This window comes from Nelumbo lutea, chromosome 5 (assembly GCF_056320005.1).
Source record: "Nelumbo lutea isolate HS-2025 chromosome 5, American lotus-T2T, whole genome shotgun sequence".
NCBI classification, from domain to species: domain Eukaryota; kingdom Viridiplantae; phylum Streptophyta; class Magnoliopsida; order Proteales; family Nelumbonaceae; genus Nelumbo; species Nelumbo lutea.
Genome location: NC_142688.1, coordinates 60,617,094 through 60,627,199, shown reverse-complemented (window position 1 = coordinate 60,627,199; position 10,106 = coordinate 60,617,094). Strand labels below are relative to the sequence as shown.

Here is a 10,106-nt window from a genome sequence, read left to right as displayed (position 1 = left end):
AAGCCCAACAATAGCTACCAACAACTTTGAGATCAAACCAATCATAATTCAGATGATACAAAATACAAATAAGTTTTGTGGCATGGCTCATGAAGACCCGAACACTCACATCGCCAACTTCTTGGAAATCTGTGATACATTCAAGCACAATGGGGTTAGTGATGATTCGTTGAGGCTCAGGTTGTTCCCATTCTTATTAAAGGACAAGGATGAGATGGCTAGCCGATTCCTCTCCAAGTATTTTCCTCCATCCAAGACAGCAAAGATGAGGAATGATATCACCACTTTCTTTCATCTGGATGGAGAGTCATTGTATGAGTCATGGGGGTGTTACAAGGAGCTGTTGAGGAAGGCCCCTCATCATGGACTTCCCATATGGCTACAAGTCCAAACTTTCTATAATGGGCTAATCGAAGCCAACAAGACCATTATGGATGCTGCAATTGGTGGCTCTATCAATAACAAGACACCTGAAGTTGCCCATGCACTCATAGAGGAGATGGTTGCTAACAACTACCATTGGCATTCCGAGAGAGCACAAGTTAGGAGATAGTCCTGACTTCACAATGTGGACACCTATACAACTCTATATGTGCAAATCAGTGCACTTAGTAAGAAGATAGATGAGATGCAGATATCAGCCATGCATGGTCAGACCGTGACATATGAATGGTGTGGGGGAGGTCATATCAGCACTAAATGCCAAGTTGGAAATCAATTTGTGCAGTCCCCAAGCAGGTAGACTTTGTTGGCAACTTTCAAAGGCAGCAAGGCAATCAGTACCCTCGTGCATTCAACCCCGGATGGAGGAATCACCCAATTTCGCACACCTCGAGCTATAATTAGTGATAGGGGAAATCATTTCTGCAATACCCAATTTGAGTGGTTGATGCGAAAATATGGTGTTACACACAAATTAGCAACCCCATATCACCCTCAAACCAGTGGCCAAGTCGAGTTAGCTAATAGGGAACTCAAAAGAATTTTGGAGAGAAGAGTAGACTCTTCTAGGAAGGACTAGGCAATCAAGTTAGATGATGCATTATGGGCATATAGAACTGCATATAAAACACCCATCGACATATCCCCATACAGGTCACAGGAGCTGAGAGATGACTGCAGCTAAATGAGATGGATGAATTCAGACTTGCAGCCTATGAGATTGCCAAGATTTACAAGGAGAGGACTAAAAGATGGCATGATAAGAACTTGCTAAGGCGTGATTTTCATGTGGGCCAACAAGTGTTATTGTATAATTCACATCTCTGGTTGTTCCCGGGCAAGCTGAAATCAAGATAGTCTGGACCCTTCACCATCTCACAAATTTTCCCTCATGGAGCCGTAGAAGTCACTCACCCGACACAAGGCACATTTAAGGTCAATGCTCTGCGCCTCAAGCCATATATAGTGGGTGGAACATTGCCTACTCCGTCGACTATATACTTAGATGATCGTTGATCCCACTAGACTGTCGAGCTTCAGATTGAAAACAAGCGCTTGTTGGGAGGCAACCCAATACTGATGAGTAGTTCTTTTTCTTTCTTGCTGATTGTTCTTTTTCTTTATGCTTTTCTTTTTAGGTAGCATTAAGTTTTCTTCATTTTGTAGATTGTTGCTCTCTTAGTGTTTATCATTCTCTCTTCCTAGTTTTGTGTGGTTCTTAGCAGCTAGAGGTTCCAAACAAAAGAGCCACTCCAGATTTTAGAAGGATCTTCAGGAAAGTCCTCTAAACCCCTCTCATTACTCGATAATGCTCTTCATGCAAATACCCTTATTGCTGGATTCATTTTCACTCTCTAGCACTAAGAACATTGAGGGCAATGTTCATGTTAAGTGTAGGTGAGTTAGGCCATAGCTATGCACCTCAATCACCCCAACACACATGCATTGATAGGCCAAATAAACTAGAATTCCCTCAAGATTATTGTTGTTTATAAGGTGAATTCCAAGAGGGAATACAATGAGTTGAGGGAAATCACTGTAAGTGTTAGAATTTATTCTTGTGAATGATCCAAACTTATCACAAATCATGAGGTCAGGGAAGTCGAATAGGATTTTCATCATGACCAGCCCTAACTCTATTCATGTGTAGAATGCACTTGATTGAATTATTAATGATCATTCGAGCTATGTTCACATCTGAACTGTTAATGCATGATGTTCAACAATTGAAAAAAAGGAAAAGAGAAGAAGAAGAAGGGACATAGTCCAAATGACTCCACTATCATGAACTGAGTAGTAAAACTAGCAGTTTATGATATGAGTTCAATCTCAACTCCGCTATTCCAAGCTGAATAGTAAAACTAGCAACTTGGAATATGAGTACTATTATCTGCCTCTAGCCTGTGACCCGTGTGAGATGGAGCATAAATTGCACTCACACCAAAAAAATAGAAAAAAAGAAAAAGAGTTCAGTGATGACTGAGGTTCAAAGGGATAAAAATATAGTTGGAAATTCAATTAAGTGCATTGACAGATTTGAGACCAAGCTCGAGATGATGGTTAATCATGGCGGTTAAGGAGCTGCTATACATATTGAACGGACTTAAGTGCTGGAGCATGAAGAAGCTCATGTTCTCCTTTCCTTTGTTCTTATGTATGTGGTAAGAGTGGCTAATCATGGGGATGCATCGGAGTGATTGTGTAGCATTTCCGATCACTTAACACATTCTCATCCTAAAAGTCATTTGATAGTTGGAAATAATCTAGGGGATGATCAGTTTATGGGTAATATCTTTACCCGAGGACGAGCAAAAGCTAAGTGTGGGGGGATTTGATGAGAATGAAAATTATCATTTTTATATCCCTTAATAGTTAGTCTTTTATACTTATTTAGTGCCTAAATGGACTCATTATTCTTATATTTTGATTTAGGACACGAAAGGAGGCGTTAACTGAAAAACAAGGCTAATTGGGTAATTCTGGACAATTTTAGCACTGCATCATAATTTAGGCATAACTCTCTCATCCAGACTCTGATTGAGATTATTCAAGATGCATTGAAAATATAAGAAAAGTTTTACAACTTTTATGTTTTGAGTTTTGATAAATACGAACTGAATCGAGGTCAAAATTAGGCCCAAATTATCTGCAACCGCACTGCTGACGTGCTGAAGCCATTCCTTAGCCTGCAAGTTTTCATCCGGGAATGCACCAGAATTAGGGTTCGGACCCTTGAAGACAAAACAGAGGAAGAAGAAGAACTGCTGGAGAGGAAGAATGCTGCTGAATGTGAATTGAAGAGGAGAAGATCGAAGACTGATGTAGATTTCTTAGGTCGTCTTCTTCTTTGATTCTGCAATTTGGTAACCTAGATTCGATTAGGGCTTCTTGATGTTTCTTTATTGAATCTTTCTTCTTTCTTTCTTTTATGCGAACCATGATGAATTTTAATTATAATTTGTAATTAATTTTAAGTAGTTGATTGTGATTTATTCTTAGGATTCTTAATTAGGATTTTTGATTTATAGAATAATCTTGGCCGAATTGTTCTTGTATCTAGGATTATTTGAATTGCTTGAGAAAGAGTTTTGGTAATCAGATCATCTAATCAAGAAAACAGACAGAATGCATCTTAGAGATAATTTGCATGGTTCGGTTGGTAATCATTCATACCTGAATTGATGACATGCGAATTTTTTGTTCTTAATGCATCTATGGTGATTAAATTTCTAATAGAGATATAGGAATTGTTGCTTATAGGTAGGGTGGGCTGCGCTCGAGAGAGGCTGCTCATAAAACTAGGGTTACGCCAACCCGAGACTAAATTCACTTCGGTTGGACAGCTTAAGAATTTAATTGCTAAATCAGTTATGTTCGTTCTTAAATGTAGTAATTCTTCTTATCATTGAAAGTGGTCTGATCCGAAACTGTTTAGGGTAGTTTGCTAGTTAGTAGTTAGGGTTTTCTTTGCTTAATATTTCGGTTTATCAGATAACATACGACTGATTCAGTACTAGAAGTTGTTGGATCAATCATCGTGGGAACGATACTCTACTCATCATTATATTACTTGATCGGCTAGTGCACTTGCTAGTGTAATCTAAGCGCATTACTATGTGGTACTTGTTACGTGTGTAACTTAAAGTTCCACGTGTGGTCGATTATTTAACTCCGGTTCATAGCGACCCATGGTTTTGTAAGGGTCTTGGGTTCATCGCAAGATCGTGCATCTTCGAAGTTCATCACCAAACCATGTGTATCTGATGTGTATTGCAAAGGCACGCACGTCCAAGGTTCATCACGAAACCACACAAGTATAAAATTCATCGCAAGTTTTCATTAACTAAAATCTGTTTTGGCTTGAGTTGAGTACAAGTTCATCACAAAAGTGCAATGAATTGTATGTTCATCGCAGGCATTCGATGAGTTATAAGCTTGTTGTAGGTGACCGTTGAGTTGTGGATGAAGGGATGAAAGATCCATCATATGGATAGCTGAACCCTACAGGTAGGTAGGACGAAATTTAAAAAATTTCTCTCTCCCGTGTGGGATTCACATTCCCTGTTTTAGAAAATCTGCATTTTCAATGATCAATCTTGAACCTAAACCGAACTAGATCTGAAACCAAAAGGTAGGAGAGGGAGGTACTTGATACGAAGAAACAATATCTCCTAATGAAGGTATTCACACCCAAGAAAAACTCCAAAGGCTGCTCCCACTGAAGATGACACAATGTAGGGTGGAGCTGAATCAGCAGGTTATTCACAATAACCGAATCCTTTAGCAAGAATTTGATGGAGGGTATGTGAGCACAACTTCAAATCAGTTTTTCTCCAAAAACTAATATCAAGAACCCTTCTTAATCGCTCCTACAGTGGAGAACGAATTGGCAATGGTGGCAGCAGGAGGATGGTGCAAGAGCAAAAGATGGCACAGTCTTACTATAGCTGTCTTCTCTCTTTCTGTGATCTTAGATCTGTTGTGATGAGATGATGTGTCTAGAGGTTCACCCTCCTCCTCCTTTTATAACCTTAAAAAGAGCTCCTAATCTCAATAGGAGTTTTCTAATCCAAATCCTTATTTGAATTTGAATCTCTTTAAGAGATACGAATAATCCCTTATCTTATCTGCAGATCTAGATCAGCCCTCCTAATCTCATTAGGAGCTTCCCGATCCAAATCTCAGATCCGCCCCCTTCTTTAACTAATCAAATTAGACCAGTTTGATTTGGGCTTTAGGCCCATTAAGTCCATGTGCTTACTAACCTTACAAACTGCTACCCAGTTGGGTTTCCTTGTATGGCATGGGACTCAAACATTGATGTACACATCAGCCACATGGGTTCAGCTTAGCCTCTATTATAAGGCCTAGCCGAATTCACTGTTATGGATAGTAAACCCCTGATCTCATTACCATGGGCTCTTAATGGGCCCAACACTAACACTAGGTGGTCCCTGGGCCAAGCCACCATATAAAAACCCAGGGACTGTGGGTAGATGCAAGATTAGCCCATCAGGTATTACCATCAATGGTCTTACATTTAACCTCTCAGCCCTTAATGATCAAACACTGTCTAATAAGAGAGAAACTCTCCCTTGGCTACACGGAACAGTGCTGCACTCTTTACTCACATGGATCCTGAGAATTAAAACCTTTTGCAAACGTTTTGAAACCGTAATATATATGTATATTTTTATATAAATATATTTTGCAAAACAAATTTCAATGATTGAAATCAGTTGTCGGAAGCTTTTGTTTCCATCAGAGAGAGTGAATCGCTGATCATTACCTTTGTTCGACAAAGGGGCTGATCCTTACTAACAAACAAGTAAAAAGGAAATAAAAGACAATGGCTAACAACATCTTAGGCTGACAGCATGCTACCAACAACTATAAAATAACAAAATAAACAACCCTCACAACAAAGAGAATTTGATTTGAACTCGTTTTATCTATCAATGCAAAAGTTTCTAGATAACTTGTTCCATAGGTCTATGTATACCCCGTGGACATGTGAATTTTTAAGCCAGATAAGTGGGCTTAGAGAAGCGCTCTTCATAGTTGATCAAGCACGGAGTTTGGAGAGAAGAAATCTACATCAACTTTTCAAAAGTGCTAAAGTCTACATTCAATGAAGACCCTCGTCTTCATTGAATTCTACCATTAATAAGAAATTGTTCACATCATCGAGTAGAATCAAAGAGAGTTTAGTCTCTTTCATTTCCTTTATTACAAATTTATTTTATAATTTGTCTCCATATTTTGTATTAATTCATATAACAAAATTTGTTTCGACAAATTTCTAGCACGTTCAATGGGATACTCTCTTCCTCTCATCTTTTGAGTCAACAAATGCAACCATCATCCAATGGCTAGAAGATTACAACTTCCTTTAACAAGTCTTATGGTGTTCTCAATTCTTCCTATGTCCGACTATCTCACATGCCGTGGTGAAATCCAACAAAGTTCAACTATTGTCTTTAGTGGGGTTTTCAACCAAGAAAATCACCAAAGGACTGTCCTACAAAAGCAAGGCTTATCCAAACCCTCACGCTTTTATTTGAAGGAAAAGAAGCATGTCGTCCCTAATGACCATCCATCATTGGGTTAAGGATAACGTAGGTGGGACATTATGAAGATGGTCCAAGTTCCAAAGGTAGAGAGAGTAAGATGCTGGGAAGAACAATGGCATTACGGATGAGACTAGATTGGGAAGATGAGAGTGGAATTCATAGGTTAAATTTGGAAGGAGTGCAAATGCAAATATGTAAAGTGCAAAATCTTGTATTTGTATTTGTACTGTACATATTTTGCATTTGTTCTCCTTCCAAATTGAGCCTTGGGGAATAAAGGCCAGAATGATGCTAACTAGAAAGATCAACTGCTTAGACTAATAGAATAGTTGGAGCTGAAATAATAGGGTATTTTGAATGACTTGAGTCTAATATGGATGATAGTTATCATGCCTTTTCATGCCATGAACCCTGCCATTTATAGATGAAGGGAACATATTTGCTCACTTCGTGCATGGGTAACTATTTTTTGAATATTCCTGGTGGTTAAGGGCTCAGGTCCCTAAGTTGCTCCGACGAGTACACGTGTTAGGTTGTGATGTAGGGAATATATTTGCTCTGATTCCCATGCATGTAGGCTCCTACTACATGTTATCTTAGGGGAGACGATATCTATCGTACAAATAGCTTCTACGGTTTAAATGTGAAAAGTATATGTGACTGGACTTTGTAAGGAGAATCCACAACCCTTCTTAAACAAGTGTTTAACCAGACGACTGTAGACTATGTAGTCCTTAATTAATGGCAATACTTCAATATTAGATAACTTTATTTAGCCCCTACTCAAGAGTGGGTTTGCCTATTATTGTGCAAAAATGGGCATAGTATTTTCCTTTAGTATAAATGCCAATTAGATCCCAAAATTTTGTGAAATTTTTTAAAGAAATTAGCATTCAAAAATTTGTGAAATTTTTGAAAGAAATTAGCCCCCAAAATTCCGAGGAACTTTTGAAAGCAGCTCCCCAAATTCCGAGGAACTTTTGAAAGAAGTTAGCCTCTAAAATTTTGAGGATTTTTTTTTTAATGAAATTAGCCCCCAAAATTCTAAGGAATTGTTTTGAAAGACATTAGGCCCCAAAATTGTAAGGAATTTTTGAAAGAAAAAAGCCCCCAAAATTTTGAAGAAGTTTATTGAAAGAAATTAACCCCCAAAATTTTGTGGAATTTTTTTTGAAAGAAATTAGCCCCCAAAATTGTAAGGAATTTTTGAAAGAAATTATCCCTCAAAATTCTAAAGAAAATTTTGGAAGAAATTAGCCCCCAAAATTCAGAGAAAGTTTTTGAAAGAAATTAACCCCCAAAAATTTAAAGAATTTTTTAAAAGAAATTAGTCCCAAAAATTTTGAAAATTTTTTAATGAAATTAGCCTCCAAAATTGTAAGGGTGGTTAGAAGGACAATTCCTCACTTGTGATCGTGGGGTAGGGAATGTGGTTCATAGAATTTGGGGAGGATTGTGGTCATGGGGTAGGGTGTATGGTCCATAAAATTTGGGGAGGGTCACGGTCATGGCGTCCTTCATCCTTCAATATTTTGGCAGGCAGTTTGAAAATTTTGAATTTTAATAAGTACCACGGATGCAATAACTAATCCTCAAACTTTTGGACTTCTTGTTAATTATGAATCTTATCATGCTAAATATTGGTGGGACTTTTGAACCCTTAACAATAGAGGTTAAGCATACTAAGTGTCAATCTTGGCTTAGTGGGTGATGATTTTTCTTTTTTTTTTTTTGTTTCTATAAATTGATCCCCTTAGGAACTTTCCATTCTTTACTTACTGTTATTGTTCTCGATAAGGTTGTTCATAAGAAGACTCAATCCGACCAAATCGACCAAATCGATTAAATTCAGACTGACCCAATTTGAGTTGGCCGGATTTTCTTTAGCACCAATTGATTGGAAAAATCTCAATAAACCGACTCAACCTGACCCGTGAACAACCCTAGTTCTCGAAGCTCTTAAGTACTTACTATAAATCTTATCTTATGCATTCTTACTCTGTCTTACTTTGTATTTTGTCACCATGGTTCCTTCTCACCAAAACCAAATTGTTTTTGTCAAGGCTTACCCTGACCCCAATCTTGATTTTGACATCATGTTTGCCAACCTGCGTACTGTTGCTACTTGTGACGATTCTGTAAGGCGAATTCCATTCATGAGGATGTTCTTCTTACTAGAGAGGAGGCAATTGGTTTTCCTCTGGATTTTATTTGACATGATCAAGTGGGGGGTTTCTTGGAGATGTGTACTCCACAACAGGCCTTGGGTCTACGCTTGAAGACATACAAAATCTCGGTCTTTGAAAGCTTGTAGACTGTATGTGTTCTTACGCTACCAAACTGCGCGTTGGGTTTTGTTAGCATCCTTTGTTCTTGGTGGAGTCCTGCAACTCATACATTCATCACCACCTAGGGGAAATTCATCGTTACCTTAGAGGATGCGGTAGCATTCCTAGGCCTCCCATGTTCTCATCCTTGTGATGCTGTTTCTTTCATTGATAATGGGTACAGAAAAGGGAGGTGTGGGGGAATCTATGACCATAAGAAGATCATGGATGCTGATTTTAAAAATGGGTAGTAGGGAAAATGTTCCTTGATAAAGGGTACAGAGAAGGGATGCTGATTTTGGCTACGGCAGATGAAGCATAGAGGCATACATGACCAATGGGATTTTATGACATGGGATGAAGCATAGAGGCTGACATGATTGACGGAAGACAGGCGCAGGTCAAAGCATAAAGACTGACATGACCAATGGAAGACAAACGCGTGTCAAAGCATAGAGGCTGACATGACCAATTGGATTTTTGGCATGGGTTCAAGCATAAGGGCTGACATCACCAATGAGATTTCTGACGAGGGTCAAAGAATAGAGGCTGACATGACTGACAAATTTTCTGACATGAGTTAAAGCATAGAGGCTAACATGACCAACGAGATTTCTAACATAGGCCAAAGCATAGAGGTTGACATGACTAACAAATGACAGACACATGTTAGAGCATAGAGGTTAAAAACCAAACCAAATAAACAGAATTTTTAAAAACCAAACTTATAAAATATAATACCGAACCAAAACCAAATTATTAAAAACTGAATTTTATTAATAATATACTAATACATATTATATATTATATATTAATATATTTATGTATATTATAATATATGTATATATTAATGTATATTATGTTTTACATATTAATAATATATATTATATTGTGTATATAATAAATTTTGGTTCGATTTTTTGGTTTTAACCGAACAATGCTCATCCCTAGTGTTAACCAAGGATTTAGTGTAGGAAAAGCCTTTATCACAAGGGGTTTTCCCTAGTTTTTCTTTCTTGTTTTCTTCTCTTTTTTTGGCTAACATAATTATAGGGTCATGAATCCGATACTTTAATGGAGAGAGTCACAACCATGATCCTTCATTGTCATTCAAATAGGTCTGTCCAGTATTGATTTACAGAGTTTTTAGAGATTAAGAGAGTCTTGTTCTTTAGGACAAAACGTGGCATGGGATGGAGGTTACAAATGATGTTAACAAAATGTTAACAAAAAGGCTCAAAGGGCCAACTAGGGGGCTTTACAT

The 10,106-nt window shown here is 37.9% G+C and overlaps 1 non-coding gene across 1 annotated transcript; it reads right to left on the bottom strand.

The window, feature by feature from the left end:
• Positions 1 to 262: 262 nt before the first annotated feature.
• On the bottom strand, positions 263 to 369 carry LOC148852667 (small nucleolar RNA R71). The gene has a single exon (XR_016100105.1). It is a non-coding gene; the product is annotated as a small nucleolar RNA R71 (small nucleolar RNA).
• Positions 370 to 10,106: the final 9,737 nt, after the last annotated feature.